General features: G+C 42.4%; 1 pseudogene across 1 annotated transcript in view; it reads left to right on the forward strand.

The window, feature by feature from the left end:
* Positions 1–381: 381 nt before the first annotated feature.
* The window catches only part of LOC110070717 (uncharacterized), a 32,604-nt pseudogene continuing 15,376 nt past the window's right edge, over positions 382–17,609 (forward strand). Inside the window, exons 1-3 of the transcript XR_013539786.1 lie at positions 382–683; positions 11,786–13,406; positions 14,723–14,725. The product of XR_013539786.1 is annotated as an uncharacterized LOC110070717 (transcript). The remainder of the gene's footprint in view (positions 684–11,785; positions 13,407–14,722; positions 14,726–17,609) is intronic.

The following is a 17,609-nucleotide window of genomic DNA, read 5'->3' on the forward strand; positions in this document are numbered from 1 at the left end:
CAGGTCACCAGAGTTGTTCGTTCTGTTTCTGTAGCTCAAGGGAAGCCGCAGCCATTCATTTCTGAACCCGAGTCGCTGCCTGTTTCTGTCGGCCTTTAGGCCGGATGAAGGAAAGGGAGGTCAACCTCGGGAAAGCTGATTTCTCCAACGCCCATCTCCTCTGTGGCTCTTTTGCCAGGACCGCCATGTCGCACGGGAGAAGCTGTTTTCTCCTTTTTTTAAACCAGCACTTCCACACACTCTGCCCATTTGCCTTTTAAAACCCATACGACTGTATTTAGCATTCCGAGGAAAGGTTTTTTTCATTAGCCAACGCTTCTGCTTTTTCTGGCCACCTTCGCCTCTAAAGGACCTTGAATGGAATTCCTACTCGTTTCTACTGGCCCGGTGTTTCAAAATCAGCCAGGCGTAATTGTCCCAGCTGTCCTATTTGCCAGGAAATGGGGCATGCGACTCACGTTACTGAAGCTGAACTTCAGAGTACGCCTGCAATTTCCAAACCTTTTAAACAAACAAAGTTGGGACGTTGTGGGGCCTTTTCCACCCAGTAAGACTCTGTTTTCTCCCTCCCGCTTCCAGTGGCCTTTGAGGAGGTGACCCCGTATTGCCCCCAACAAGATCCTCTGGATCAAGGCTCGAGATCGCTGCGCCAGAATCTCCTACTGGGAAAGAGGTCTCTTCAGGTAAGGATCCCGTTGTCCCCTGGGCTGAGACTGTGAAGGATGATGGTTGGTTGCCCCAATGGTTCTCCCTCCTCAACAAATAAATTAATGGGAGGGGAGAGAGATTTTATTCCTTTGGCTGCCTGAAGCTTCTTTGTTAATTTTTCCTGTACTGCCGTCTGCCTTCTTTCACTGTGTTCGGTTGTAGCTGAAACCCCTTGAGGACTCCTCCAAAATTGATCAGTGGCTATTCTGGCCATCTAACACGTGGCTTATAAAAGGATCATAAACCACATTTTCCTGATCTCCCGCCCCCCCCACACACACATGTGATGTATAGAATGACATTTCCAAGAAGAAAAGGTGTGAAAGGGAGACAGAGGAGTGGAGGAGATGAGCCGGCCAGAGAAAAGGGAGGTCAGGCCCATCATCCACCCCCCCTTTGACCCTTTTCTGGCTGGTTAGCTGGCCCCATCTCCGTGGGTCTCTGCAGATGCCCAGGTCCCTTGAGGCCCATCTTGTGTGTGCGTGCGTGCGCGCGTGGGCACCTCCCTTCATCTTGGGGGGGGCTTCCCTCCCTCTCAAGCACCTGGGATGGAGGTGCTCCTGTTTCCCTCCCTCTCCCCTCCAAGTGTTGAGCAAAAAACGGGGGAAAGGCCTGGGGGGGTCACTGTGCCTGTGCAGCTGGGAGGGGCAAATGGGGTTCCTCACTTGGAAGCCATCCCCCCCTTCTTAAGGAGAGGAAAAGAGGCTCCTCTAGGCAAATGGAGGCATCTGAGGTGGTTCTCCTCCCTCTGGGGGGGTGTCCCTCAAGTTTTCTTGGAAAAAAGAGCCCTGCCTCCTGCTCTTTCCCTCCCCAGGAGGGAGAAGAAGAGCTTTTTCTGCCTTTTTCAAGGCCTTGGGGCAGGCAGAAGTTCACTTTTTTCTTCTCTCCTCTTTCCTCCCCTTTCCTTTTTAGCATTTTTTTATTCTCCTATTTTTTCTCTCTCTCCTTCACCCTCTTGAGGGAGAGATTAGACACCAAAGAAGGCAGCAGGAACACCTCCACCCATTTTGCAAAAAAGCAAAATACGGAGTAGAAAAAAAGCTTTTCTCAGGGCAATGGGCCATTCCAGCAACAGAAGCCACTTTCTTGATCAAGCAAGGTTTTGAGAGTGTCGGAAGGGAGGGAGGGAGTAAGGAAGGAAGGAAGGGAGGGAGGTAGGTAGGTAGGTAGGTACTGAGGATGGCAGTCCGAGAAATGTTCACCCCTTGTTATTTAAATGCAGTAACCAGACAACCACAAATACAAACAGCACTCCTTTATTAAAAAACACTTTTGCAAAAGCGGCTGTCCTAGCTGGGTAGGTACACCCGTCATTACAGGTAGCATGATATTTAATCCCCTTTTCCTGGCTGCAGAGTCCCTCCCTTGTTTCCCCATCCAAGGTGTGCAGCCTATCTGATAACTGATCACAGGAAGTCCCACCTTTGTTTCCATCTCCCACTCCCCTCTTTACCTGGACCTCAGACCCTTATCAGCTTATTATTTGGTACATGTCCCCATTTCCTAACCTCCCTGCGGTTATTCTAACTGACCCATTAAGTCTCTTCATTATTAACCAGGTTCACTCACTTCATCCTTTTGTCAGGACCCTGGGGCACCTCCCGCATCTGCGTGTTCTCTTCTTGGCTTCCCGGACCTCCCTTAAAATTCTTAATGTTGGCAACATAATTAACAAATGCATGTACTAATTGGTTACAGAAGCTTTCTACTTCATCTCTACAAGATCCTGCCAAAGCACCCCTGATTCCTCTATTTCTCACACTCCCTTCTTTTCTTATTTCAGAATTTGCTGCCTTTTGCATTACTTTTCTTTGCCATTGGCAGCCTCAAAGGGTTTTAATGTTCCCTCTCTTTCAATCATAGTTTCCTTCCCAATTTCTGGTAACCCATAGGTCGCTTCCCTGATTGCCATCATTAGAATAAACACACCCCGATGTGTCTCTTTTATGCATCCACAAAGCATGGGACCACACTGTAAAACGCAACAACATACTAGCCCTATTACTATCATCATTACTGCTCCCAGAGAAGCTGTTTTTCACCACCCTAAATTGGGTAGCCAGCTCGGTGACCAGGATAATGGGTTTCACCCTTCTTCCATATGGGATACTTCGGCTACTTCCTCCGTATGATTTATATGTTCCTCAGTTTTGTTTCCCATAATCGGGGACATACACACAACACTCCTTTCCAATACGTTTAGACATTCCTCCTTGCGCAGCCAAGATTATGTCCAAGGCCTCCCTGTTCTGCAAAGATAACTGTCTCAAGTCGCTCAGTTCTATTAGCTCCAAAGTTCCCCCTGTCTCGCTAATATTTCCACCACTGCTTGTATGTAGTACATGGCATGGTTGAGGGACCTTAGACCGCCAAAATGCGACAATGGACTGTTATCCTTGACATACTGACATGACTGGGCAAGATCTCTTTTCTTTCTTGCATGTATTTCTGCCAAGTTTGTCAGAATTCGCAGAGCAGGTATGACTGTAGCTACATAACAATTTTGATAAGGGAGTGTGCGTCTGTGACTTTATCTTGTCTCTCGCAGAGTAAAGAGCAGATAAACGCACACAACAGCTTCTTCTTTTCAGCAGTGTATTTACAAAATATATACAGGATATACATACATACAGCACTTCAGTAGCTCAGTATTCAAACCAGCAGCATGACATGCAGACATCAGTATACAGGAGAAGAGAGAGACTGTACAGAGTTCATTTCTTAAATACAATTCTGGCATCAGTCTGGTCCAATCCCGTCTAAGGTGACTTCATGCACACAGGTGTGGCAATCTTCATATTGCAGAGGATTGCATCAGCCAGGGATGAAGGAATGACGTCATCTTATTCTTGTTCTGCACACACACATATTATGTTCAGGCTATATAAAAATTATATACCTTAACAAATTTCCACTCCGTTTGCCCGGCAGTATTGTGTATGCTCTTTTTCAGCAAATAAAGTAATGCCCCCGTAAAGCAGGAAACAACTTGCTACATTGCTATCTCATAATCCATTGTAAATACAGTGGTGCCTCGCAAGAAGAATTTAATTCATTCCGCGGTTAAAGTTGTCTTGCAAACAATTCACCTTGCAAAACGCATTTTCCCATAGGAATGCATTGAAATCTCATTAATGCGTTCCTATGGACGTGCTGGTGCTGTGGGCGAAACCACAGAAGCCTGTGCTGCAGGGTCAGAAGACCAGCAGTCGTAAGATCAAATCCACACGATGGAGTGAGTGCCCGTTGCTTGTCCCACCTCCCGCCAGCCTAGCAGTTGGAAAGCATGCAAATGCAAGTAGATAAATAGGGACCACCTCGGTGGGAAGGTAACAGTGTTCTGTGTGTAAGTCGCACTGGCTATGTGACCACGGAAGATTGTATTCGGACAAAACACTGGCTCTACGGCTTGGAAACGGGGATGAGCACCGCTCCCTAGAGTCGAACACGACTGGACAAAAATTGTCAAGGGGAACCTTTACCTTTATGGACGAAAAAAGTCAGAACAAAGTCAGATTTGGTTTACAAAGGGTTAAGTGCTCTTTAATGCCATACATATTCTGCAGATGATTTTAAAAATTTCAATCAAAAAACTTTAACTTTTTAAACATCATAGAAAAACTTTTAAAAATCAGCAAACATGAGGCAGGAATGAAAAAAGGAAAACATTCTTCTTGGGAAGCACGGCCATAGGAACATTTGTCTTGCGAGTCATCAACCCCCATTGCCAAAACCTTTTGTTTTGTGAGTTTTTTGTCCTGAGAGGCATTTGTCTTGTGAGGCACCACTGTAGTATCCTGTAATATTTAGTACCATGATATTGTGTGGCCAGTAGCCCAAGTTTCATTTGACATTCTTGCACCACCCATTTTGATATCTATCCGGCAACTACTCTATCCTATTGCTGGGCCGGTCCCATTACACCCCCAACACCAGGTACCAGCACCAGGTTTTACCACTTTAAGAAAGCGTCTCGCTGAGGGTTCTTTTATATCCCAGGTGGCATTGTCTGAAAGATCAGTTTCTATAGGGTTTAGTTAATTCTGTTGAATATAGATGTTGGACATTAAAAGGCCAGCCTGTCTGAGAATCCTTTGGCAGGTGGTGGCACATGTAACAATTGGAGAGATTCCACGAGTCTGCCCGCAGCTGTGTCGCTTCAATTACCACATTAGCGGAAGGGGCTCTTGGTGACAACTGTCCTTCTGTTAGGCTAATAACCCAACAAAATATTGCCAACATGGCCATAGGGTTCCCTGGGGAAGTACAACCTATACGCCCTAACTACACTCCCTTCCTGTGAGATTATGGAGGGGGGTACAGTACTAACAAATTGTATTCCAGCCGGTGACACACACTACTGTGTGAAATGTGTGACCCACTTGTAATGTGTGTGTGTGTGCTCTTTTGTATTGAACTAGTCCCCAACCTTCTCCCTCTTCTGCCCACAGTGGTGTGGTCCCTGAGTACCAAACACGATACCAACTCCAAGTACAAAGATTACCCTGATCAGTTATATCAGGCCCATCAGGTATCACCGGAGGGATACAAAAATTCCTGCCCTAACACCTCCCACCATTCAGTTATTGTCCAGTAGTCGGATACACTCTGTGTTGGTTGGAACATGCATCCATATGATTTTGCTTCATTCCGTGTTTTTGGGTGGATTGACTGGTCCTTTTACTCCGGTATGATTGAGTCCACCCTTTTTCTGCTATTCGGACCGCGATCTCAGTGACCAAGAGCGCTCGGAATGGGCCGTCCCAATCAGGTTTTAGTTTCTGGTCTCTCCAACACTTTATCCACACCCACCATCCGGGTTGGTCCTTGTGTACAGCAGATTCCAGTGGTGGAGTTTCAGCCAAAAGCCCTTTTGATTGGAGAAAAGAAAAAGAGGTGGACAGGCCAAGTGTCTATTGTTTAAGAAACTTGTCAATGGTTTCAAACTGTGGGTATTCTACCTCCCCCCCCCCATGTATGGTAAACCAAACAACATCTCCTAGGGTGATAAACCGATATCCTTCCGGGGGGCAGTCCTGATTCTCAATAATGCAATTGGCAAACATCTGCTCCATGGCAGCTTTGTTTCCAGTACTAACTTTGCCAACTGCTTTTTCAGCGTTTGATTCATCCACTCCACACGCTCAGAGGAGGGAGGGTGCCCTGGAGTATGAAATTCCCATGTTATTCCCACACCATCCATTATTCCCTGTAATACTTTAGAAGTGAAATGACTTCCTTGATCTGAACCCACTGTTTCTACTAACCCATATCAAGGTATTATCTTTTCTAATATGATTTTTGCTACACCTGTGGTCGTGACTGATGCCATTGGGTATGCTTCCACCATCCTGTCAGGTGATTTGCCAAAACCAGTAAATACTTCAGTCTCCCACTGGCAATAATTCTGTGAAATCTATCTGCATACTCTGGAAGGGACATAATCCTGGATATCTGCCTCCTTGTGGCAGTCTTCTCAAAATCTTATTTATTTTCTTGCGCACCAAACATCCTGCACACACTTGTTTAGCTACAGTGTATATGCCTGTTGTTGTTGTTTAGTCGTTAAGTCATGTCTGACTCTTGGTGACCCCATGGACCAGAGCACGCCAGGCCCTCCTGTCTTCCACTGCCTCCCGGAGTTGGGTCAAATTCATGTTGGTCGCTTCGGTGACACTGTCCAACCATCTCGTCCTCTGTCGTCCCCTTCTCCTCTTGCCTTCACACTTTCCTAACATCAGGGTCTTTTTCAGGGAGTCTTCTCTTCTCATGAGATGGCCAAAGTACTGGAGCCTCAGCTTCAGGTCAGCTAAATCCCCACTTATTTGAGATCTTAGCACAATCATTCGTTCTTCCCTTCTCACTTTCAAGTTCCAGCAAGCTCGCTCAAAAGAAATGAGAAATGATTCTGGGCAGTCAGTCACCTTTTCTATATTGGGGAAATTTCTTTAGGTCTATTTTTGAGAAATTTCCCTCAGCATTACTGTTGTTATTATTGTTATTTTGAGATGCCAGCTCCAATTGTCTCATTTGTAATTGGAAATCCATCTCTTTTTGTCTTAATTCTATTTGTCTATTTTCTTGCTCAACTGCCATTTCCCTCTTTCTTAAGAGGGAAGACGTTGTCTAGAGGGGCAGGGTAAAAATCGAATAAATAAATAAATAAATATAAAAATAAATTTGTCCGGCTTCAGCCGCAGCTCTAGATCTTTCTCTAATTTCTAATTCCTTTAATTTAAATTCTTGTAGTAACCTCCATTTTTCAAACTCTTGGGAGCTTAGATCACTTACTCTCCCTGAGGCACCCTCACGAGTCTCCTCCTGTTTCCTTGGATCCAAAGCTAGCCCACTGAACTTCCAAATCTTGAGGTAATCTCAAACATAATATTTCCACAGGGACTCCATTTCCTTCCACTTCATGAGGTAAATCTTGAGGATCAATTACCTCCATCATTATCGTTTTGCTTCTTTTAGATGGCATATGTTTGTGTATTTATTTGGATAAGCTGGTTTATTTTGCAAAGAGATAGCCAAGCCTCTGTTTAAAATACTTTTCCCTTTCTGAGTTACTCTACAGCTCTCCCTCAGCAGCTAAGGATTGCTACACTGTTTCTTCTGACACCCCACCAGCCATGTTGTTCTTTGGTTTGAGACACTCTTTATCTTCTTGCCTCCAGACACAAAACTATTTCAGGTTTTTTTCCCAAGCCTCTGTTTGTTCCTGTCACCTCAGACCTGTTTCGAACCCTGGCTTTCGCTTTTGTCCACCAGCGCTCCCTTCTCAGAGCCTTGGATCCAAAGCTAGCCCACTAAATTTCCAAATCTTGAGGTAACCTCAAACAGAATTTTTCCCTCAGTGTCTTTTCCTATCTTAGCCCCCCCCAAGATCTGCGTTCAAGAGCCCTGCTACTAAGCTTTTCCACAAAAGCTCTAGCGAATCACCCACTCCTTCACGACAGACCTCTCTCTGACTAATAGGTATTTTAGACTCAGAAAAATTCCCTTTTACTTTGGCTTTACTGGACTCTATTCATATCCCGCCACTGGTCACCACTTGTAACATTCACCCAGTGTCCCCTGCTTGTTTCCCCCAAACCAAGGGTTCACTCTGGCGACATTCTCTCTTTCCTTCACTGCCACCAGTGGATTTCCTCTAGCCACACTGTAAAAGACTTTAATCAGACACTTGCTGCCAACAGTACTTGCTTATTAAAAGATACTAGGTTCAATCTAAATCACAGATGTTCTTTAATCAATGTATAGAATCAAAATCATTGAAACCTCGTATATTTTGTTACACACTCGATCACCATTTGCTTTATTTATTCACTTTAACCAGCTTATCTTTATTAATATCAGTTCTCTATTTCTCTGACTATCTATCTCTCTTTGCTCTTCAACCTCTCTCCTTCACACCTCACACTCTCCTTCTCTAACTCACTAACTGACTACCTGACTGAATGATTCCACCCCTCCAGTCCTCTCATAGGCTCATGCAAATGAACTCCAGCTATGAGTGACAGGAGTGACGTGGGCATTCATCACAGTCGCAAATATGGCAAAATAATATAAACACCCACAACAATACACACTAATCACCCATCTACAGAAAAAGACAAAAGCCTATCTGACAGCCATAAATACTGGCACTCCCAAGCCAACTACACCAGAGCACAGGTTGCTGTCCTCTGAAGATGCCGGCCATGAAAGCCTTCGCGAATACAAAATAATATAAAGCTTACAAAATCAGTTAATTTTAAGGAGAACATATACAAGATGTTTTACAGGTGGCATGTGACTCCAGAAAAATTGTCAAAGATTTATACAGATGTGTCAAATGTTTGTTGGAAATGTGAAGCACATGAGGGAAGCTTTTATCATATGTGGTGGACTTGCAGAATAGCAAAACAATGTTGGATAGGAGTGCATACTTTGTTACAAAAATATTGCTTTGTAAGGTTCCACTAACTCCAGAACTGTTTCTATTGAGTATGATACCTGATAACATAGATAAAGCAAAGAAGTGCTTTGTTGCATATATAGTCACTGCAGCCAGAATTCTTTATGCCAAAAATTGGAAAAGTCCGGTTATACTGAAACAAGAGGAACTTACTAAGAAGATACGGGAAGCGGCAGAAATGAACGTTCTATCAGATGTGTTAAAAGACTATCCAATACAAAAGGCAACTGAATGATGGGATTTATTTTATAAATGGTTAGAGTCACCAGATAGTGCTTGAATAACATAGATCAAAACCAGGATGTAAATGTGATTTAAAATCTGGAAGGCAGCGAATAGAAGAAAAGCGGAAAGTTTGAATTTTGATATTGCAATATGAATAGACTGGATGTCAGTATATTTTGTGTTTCTCCTCCCCCCTCTTTTCCCCCTTATATTTCCCTTTATCTTCTGTATCCCATACCCTATCCCAAGTTATTAAATTAAAAGAAAAGGAATTCATTGAAATGTGATTAATGCGTTCCAGCCATTTTTTGCTCGTGTCTCATGGTGCTGGTTGTATCTCAAAGCAAAAGTGGTTAATCCGTGCACTAGGGGAGACTTTTTAAACCTAAAATTACTTAGGTGTCCTACCTGCTCAGCCTGGTGTGCAAGGCTTAAAGTACACATTCAACAGCATTTTGTCCCCAAATAAGCCCACATCTAGTTAGCTTGATTATCAGAAGATCATGGGGCATCAGAAGATCATGGTGAATTCTGTTTTGCTGAAGTCAAGATATACTATGTCTACAGCATTCCCTCTGTCAGGGAGGTCAAAACATGAGCTAAGGTTAGTCTGGCAGGATTTGTTCTATTTATTACTGCATTGCTTTCTAGGTGCCTGCACAATGACTGCTTTGTAATGTGTTTGAGAATTTTCCTGGTATTGACGATAGGCTGATTGGTCTATGTGAGGAAATGGATTTTGTAGTATTTGCTTTTCAGAGTTTCCACAGGTGGTGTGTCTCTGCCTGGAAAACAGCTTTGTTTCATCTGCCAAAGTCCAAGAGTGAGAAATACTTGATACCATCTTAATTGCTTAACACTCTGGGAATGAGGGACTGGACCTTGGGCATGGATACCATCACAACGCAGAGACTTTGATTTAAATTATACAAAGGGGGATTAAAAGTGTGTGTGTCAAAGGAGGAGGAGGGTGTGACAGGTTTTCCAGCCTTTTCATTGATTGGGAGATGTAGCAATGGTAACATAGCATAGCATTGTATTTAGTGCTATAGCTGATGCTATATTGTATTTAATGCTATAATTAATGCTATACCTAGATACTCTAGGTAGCTAGCTTTTATTGTTTTAGGGAAGGAACTGCTTCCAAAAGTTCAGCTAATCTTTGGTAGCTTGGCATTTTAATAGTACATTTTGTACCTCTTTTGAATATCTTATGTATCACAATTTTTTAATCTTTTAAATAAACGTCATATTATATTTTACCCAAGTGTGATCCTCAGGGGAATAGGAATTTGAGTGATAAATGAACTGCCTTGGCCAAAGAGCAATGTGGCCTATTTTTTCTTTTTCAGGTGTCCTACCTGTGTCAGCCTGATGTGCAACGATTAAAATACACAGCCAACAGCATTTTGTCCCCAAATAAGGGAATAAGGGGAAATGTACTGTTAGAAGCTTGCCCATATTTCTCCATTTCCACATCTTCTAGTTTTACTCAATCTAGGGTTCAAAAGCTGGTGAAACTGGGAACTCAAGTTGGCCCTTTCCCCTAATGGAATAGCACCTTTAAGGAGGGGGCATTCCTGACGTAGTGGCAGCGGTGGACTCATTTTAGCACTCAATCTTGGGTTTTTTTTGTTTGTTTTAGTTATTAGAACTTGCCACAGTTTGCATGTGAGGTGGCACATGGAAGAGACTATAATGTATTTTGGAAGGGTGCTGTTCTTAAGGTTAATGAGCACAGTGGAAACTTCCCCCTGTATTATTTTGCTTAACCAGACAGGGCAGCAAAGACAACGTTCCTGATATCCCCCATCATTCAACTGCAAGTACCCCAGCTGTGGTGTTGAATGATAGAATAATTCAACTTTGACGGGGGCTGTCAGGCCATCAAGTCCCATCCCCTGCTCGATGCTATCATATCAAGAAAGTAGAGATGGGCCCAAATTAATTCTGACCATAGAATAAAATTCATAACCACTTCCCAGCCCCTAGGCCAACCGGGCCACTCACATTTTGTCATGCACCACCAGGGCCCTTCTTCTCTGTTGATGCTCCAGTCTGGGAAGTGGATCAGCCCTTCCTGCCTCCTCCTGCAGCTGACCACTCTGGTGAGGAAGTCTGACAAGGATTCCCCCCCACTGACCTAATGATTGGTTGACTGCAAGAGGAGGCAGGGAAGGGCCAGCTGAGCTCCGTTCTGGATTGAAACAGCTGGAGGAAAGGACCCCAGCAGTACTCAACAAAAAGTTGACTGTCCCATATCACTGGTGGGATGTGGAGATGTTATGTGCTGCATCAGTGATTCTGCACCGTTGAATTTTGTCGGTGTTGCCCAAATTAATTCAGGCCTATCTTTAGATTCTAAAGGAAATCAACCCTGAGTGCTCACTGGAAGGACAGATCCTGAAGCTGAGGCTCCAATACTTTGGCCATCTCATGAGAAGAGAGGACTCCCTGGAAAAGACCCTGATGTTGGGAAAGTGTGAAGGCAAGAGGAGAAGGGGACGACAGAGGATGAGATGGTTGGACAGTGTCATCGAAGCAACCAACATGAATCTGACACAACTCCGGGAGGCAGTGGAAGATAGGAGGGCCTGGCGTGCTCTGGTCCATGGGGTCACAAAGAGTCGGACACGACTAAACGACTAAACGAACGAAACGATCTTTAGAAAAGAGTGCAATCAGGTCTCGCTAAACATGCCCAGTCCTTTCAGTCTTTCTCTATTGGCTTCCAGTTCATACTGAAATGTTTTCAATCTGCTTGCAGAGTGTCTGCTTTGTAATCAGCACAATTTTTTTTGCCTGAGATTTCAGGCTGACAGGTCTGTAGTTCCCTGGTTCCACTTTTTGAAGATAGGACTCCTCTTTCATCTCTTTTTCTCTCTCCATTAGGTGATGAAGAGGACAACTGGGGTTCTATGGAGTGAGTCACTCTTTCAGTGGGAAAAAACCCAAGTATGAAGCACGAAAAACATCTACAAACTAAAAAAAGGGAAAAGGGAGGAGGAGAAGCCAGAAAACAGGAGGGAAAAATAAATTTCCAGATTTTGCTGCTGATGAAGATGCACTTCTGATCACCTGAAAAAATCAACAGGGAAAAGCAAGGAGAAAAGGTGCTCTGGGCAGATAAACATTCAAGGGTGCCTCAGATGACAATAGATGTGACACAGTCCACCCACAGGAGAAACAAAGTCAATGGATATAAGAAGGAAAGAGCATCACAATGCACAGTGACTGTACTTCACGTGAAAACCCTCTGAGAGGTGAGAGACCATACCAATGCCTACAATGTTCAAAGAGCTTCAGTAACATCACTCACCTGAGTACACATCAAAGAACTCACACTGGGGAGAAACCATATAAATGTATGGAATGTGGAAAGAGTTTCAATAACAGCAGTAACCTTCGTTCACATCAAATAATCCACACAGGGAGGAAACCATATAAATGCATGGAATGTGGAAAGAGTTTCAGATGAGGAGCTCACCTGAGTTTACATCAAAGAACTCACACTGGAGAGAAACCATATAAATGCATGGAATGTGGAAAGAACTTCAATCAGAAGGGTAACCTTCGTTCCCATCAAAAAGAACACACTGGGGCAAGACCATATAAATGCATGGAATGTGGAAAGAGCTTCAATCAGAAGGGTAGCCTTCATTCCCATCAAAGAACTCACACTGGGGAGATATCATATAAATGCATGGAATGTGGAAAGAGCTTCAGTCAGAGTGGTGCCCTGATTTTACATCAAATAACCCACACTGGAGACAAACTATATAAATGCATAGAATGTGGAAAGAGCTTTAGTAACAGCAGTTCCCTGCGTCTACATTAAAGAACTCACACAGGGGAGAAGCCATATAAATGCATGGAATGTGGAAAGAACTTCAATCAGAAGGGTAACTTTCGTTCCCATCAAAAAGAACACACTGGGGCAAGACCATATAAATGCATGGAATGTGGAAAGAGCTTCAATCAGAAGGGTAGCCTTCTCAAAGAACTCACACCGGGGAGATATCATATAAATGCATGGAATGTGGAAAGAGCTTCAGTCAGAGTGGTACCCTGATTTTACATCAAATAACCCACACTGGAGACAAACCATATAAATGCATGGAATGTGGAAAGAGCTTTAGTAACAGCAGTTCCCTGCGTCTACATCTAAGAACTCACACAGGGGAGAAGCCATATAAATGCATGGAATGTGGAAAGAGCTTCAGTCGCAGCAGTCACCTGAGTTCACATCAACGAACTCACACTGGGGAGAAACCATATAAATGCATAGAATGTGGAAATAGCTTCAGTCAAAGCAGTCACCTGAGTTTACATCAACGAACTCACACTGGGGAGAAACCATGTAAATGCATGGAATGTGGAAGGAGCTTCAATCAGAACAGTTCTCTCATTTCCCATCAAAGAACTCATACAGGAGAGAAACAATATAAATGCATGGAATATTGAAAGAGTTTCAGTCAAAACCATAGAGTTAGTTTACATCCGAGAACTCACAGTGGACTCACTCTGATGAGAAATCATATAAATGGATGCAGTGTAGAAAATGTCATTTTAATTAGTCTTCTTAATCAAGAAATGTATTTAGAAGAAGCAGTTGGGACTTCTTTATCCTAGAATGCTGTGTTATCTTCAGAATAGGAAGATAAGAAACTATTTCAGCAATCAGGTAATTAACTACTGAAATTAACCATGATGTTGAAAAAAAACACAACTTAACTGGAAGTTTATGTTGCTGCAATTGAAGAAGGTGGGAGAAGGAACTTTTCTAAAAAGAATTAAAGCAATATATACAAAATAGAAGACCAAAATCAAAGTCAACAGCCAAATAACAGAAAATATCTAAATTGAACAAGGCACAAGACAAGTTTGCCCCATTTCTCCATTGCCATTTATTCTAACATTAAAGATTTTGAATAGACAAATACAGTAAGAGGAAATACTGGAATTAGAGACCTTAGAATCAGGGGAGAAGAGTTTAAGCTACAAGCATATGCTGATCATTTAGTATTTATATTAGAAAATCCCATGGATAGTATGGAAGAATTATTGGGAAATATAGAAGAATCTGGAGCCTTCTTAGATCTTAAAATAAACTACGAAAATACGAAATTCTTGACCAAAAACCTGAATAAATAAGACTGATTGACAATGAAATCTAGCATTGAGGAGGTACAAAAGGTGAAATATCTGCAAGTTATCCTCAGAAAAAAAACCCAAGTAATTTGATGAAAGAAAATTATCTTATAATTCAGAAAGAAATACAGAAAGACCTGGAGGATTGGAATAAGCTACAAATCTCAGTGATGGGAGAAATCTCAATAATAAAGAAGATGATTTTACCAAAATTGTTATTTTTCTTTCAAAACATATGAATTCTGGTGGTTGTTGTGGGTTTTCCAGGCTCTTTGGCCGTGTTCTGAAGGTTGTTCTTCCCGACGTTTCGCCAGTCTTTGTGGCCAGAAAACCCACAACAACTATCAAATCCAGGCCGTGAAAGCCTTCAAGAATACATACCAATTCTATTAAATTATAAATACTTTAAGGACCTGGACAGCCTAAGAGATGACTGAAGGTTGGAATAGAGAGGTTCCAGGTCCAGTTGACCCCTATTAAAGTTGAGATGAGTCCTTGTCTCAACCAGGCTGTCCCACTGGCACCCTTTCCCAAGTCTATCCCCAATTAAAAACCTCTGAGAAACCAAAATATAACCATGAGTCTTAGAGACATTTAGTACTCTTAGAACTCAGGAGAATACTGGACTCAAAGTAGGTTAGTTTTATGGCCTGTAAGAAATCCAGTTAAGTATGGTAGCAGGTTACCTGTTCAAGAGACCAAGCATAAGTTCTTCAGTATTATTATTTTATTAGAAAAATAAAGATTTAGATAAAATCAGTTTGTTGCAAAGCATAGCATTCAAAAACATTTCCATAGCTACAGATAGTTAGAATCTTAGCAAATCCCAGCTACAAAAATAACATAAGAAAATTCTACTAACTAGAAAACAGGTAAGGCTAGGGGCCCCTTTCTACACTCCTGCTTACAAGTCTGCCCTAAAAGAAACACCTCTGCCACCTTAGAAAACTCAAAGAGAAAACCACATGAGCTTTGTAATTAGTAGACATACTTAGCTCTGTCTGGGTAGGACTCATTGACAAAACGTGGCCTAAATTCCCCCTCAGGGTGATCTAAGACAGTTCCACTGTTCAAGAAACCAATTGATTTTTATAATTATAATTTTATTAAGAAAAATAAATAAATTCACAAAATAAAGTCAGTTTGACATGGTTGCAGTGGTGGGATAAATGCACGTGCTGTTTTGGTGGTAGCTGGGTTTTGTAGTACTGACATGGCGAGCAGCGGCGCGATGATTCCACGTGCTGTTCTTAGCTGCTGTGTGCTCTTGCAAACAGCAGAGCTCTGATCACAGGTAAAAGTGACAGAGTGGAATGTTTTTCTTTTGGTGATCAACAGCGGTGTCTTGCTGTTAGGTCTTGTGATAGTGAAAAATAGCAGAGAGACACAAGCACTCAGGGAAGTGATTGTGTGGCCTTGTGCTTATCAGGCTATTGTGAACAGAAGCTTTTAAGGAGGCACTGTTCATGAGGATTGTGTGTAGCATCTGGGGTGCTCTTTAAAAAAGAGATCTCCAGGAGACAGTTTGTAAACTGTTAAGAATCAATTTTGAACAGTCAGTTTGTCATTTTCAAGGTTTTACAGAATAGGAGTGACAGCTTCTGGGTGAGACTTTTTGCCAAGCTATTTCTCACCAACGTGAAGGAAGACTCTCACAATAATCTATTGCTGTATTGCCTTCTGCTTTTTGCTTTTTGCTTTTGCCGGCTAAATGCGGCCTAGCTAACTGTCATTCCTGTGACTTCAGGGTCATCAGGGTGACTGCAGTTTATCAGAAGTGCAGAGAATCTTCTGTATGGTTTTTGCTTTTTGATGTTTTGAAACACAGTACCCAGGAGAAGTTTTTTTATTTTCTTTTTACTAGGAAAGCTCAGGCAAGCCAGTAAAGAGAAGATGGAGGGAAACGAGGCAGAATCACCAACCATAGATGTTTTTTATTAGCACAGTTTATTCAGGGAGTGAAAGAAGTTATGGAAGCAAAATATGCATTGATTGCTAAATTGCAGAGAGAAAATATGAGACTTATGAGAGCAAAAGTAGATGCAGAAGTTTTGTCCAGTATCAGTGGAGAGAACCAGAAATGGACGAGGATGATTATTTTTATTTTGAGGACTATGAAAACGGGACTTTAGAAACACTTGGATATAACCCTTGGATTATAAATGATTACTGTATGAAGATGACTTTGACGGCTCACCGTGGATTTTTAATAAGCCAGACTTGGGAGAAGGCAGTTCACCAGACGGCCAACAGAGGATTTATGTTTTGCCTGGGATGTCAACTGAAGCTGATAACACTTTCGTTTGTGTGCCGGGAGTTAATTTGCCTATACAGCGTACAGCCAAGGGAAAATATGCTGCGGAAAGAGAGCTTTCTCCTTGCTCAGATGTTCCAGATGATGGATTTACTTCAAGGGAATCACAGGAGGACGTAACTGGAGCCTATGGGGGGAGAAGCAGACGGTCCGAGATGTCCTCAGACCCAAAGAAGGGGTGAGAAACCCTGAGGCTTACCCATGTAAGCCTCAATCCATCTACTTGCTTGACAGATGAAAGAGATTATGTATTTCTTCTTAGATTTAGTAGGAACAAAAGGTCCTAACACATCCATTTGCAAACACTGGAACACCTGATCTGGGATCGCCACAGGTTGTATCTCTGCTTTTGTTTTGTCCGTCTGGTGGCCTGTTCTCTGACAATAATCACACGAACTAACATAGTCCTTAACAGTCCTTGAAATGCCAGGCCAGTAAAAATGTTGAGATATTCTACTTAAAGTTTTCTGCACACCATATCTCTCAGAACACATTGTGAGGAAAGGATTAAGTTCAGTATGGCAAAATTTTCAAATGCAAACTTATAGTGGACCCTCGACTTACAGACGGCTCGACTTACAGACTTTTCGAGTTACAGACTTCTCTGGCCACAAAATTTAGATTTGACTTGCAGCCGGAGAATCGACCTACAGACCAGAAAAAAACCAAAATGGAACAAAAATAGAATAAAAACTGCCAGTTATGGGATTAATCGGTTTTCAATGCATTGTAGGTCAATGGAGATTCGACCTACAGACTTTTCGACTTGCAGCCACCGTTCCAATACGGATTAATTCCTTAAGTAGAGGGTCCACTGTATAAGAAAGTCCCAATATGGGTAGCACCAATAGTGGCATTTACATTGAAAGTACTGAATCAGAAAGGAGTTTTACTCACATATAAAGATTTGTTAACTAAAGATCAAACTATGAAAGATAACCAAGATCTCGAGAAACTGGGTCTAGCAACAGATTGATGCTCAGTGCTGAAACTAGAATGAAGCTATAAAAAGGACAAAAACATGGGCTTTCTGAGGGGAAAGTTCAGGTGGCTGAATTATGGATTTACACAAAAGAAAATAATCCAAAAAATGTATACAGTGGTGACTCGCATAACAATGTTAATTCGTGCCAAAAAATCGCTGCTAAGCATTAACATCGCTATGCAATATTAAAAAGCCAAATAGAAATGCATTGAAACCCCTTCAATGCGCTCCTATGGGCTTAAAACTCACCTTTAAGCGAAGATCCT

The sequence above is a fragment of the Pogona vitticeps genome, unplaced genomic scaffold (genome assembly GCF_051106095.1).
Source record: "Pogona vitticeps strain Pit_001003342236 unplaced genomic scaffold, PviZW2.1 scaffold_22, whole genome shotgun sequence".
Taxonomy (NCBI): domain Eukaryota; kingdom Metazoa; phylum Chordata; class Lepidosauria; order Squamata; family Agamidae; genus Pogona; species Pogona vitticeps.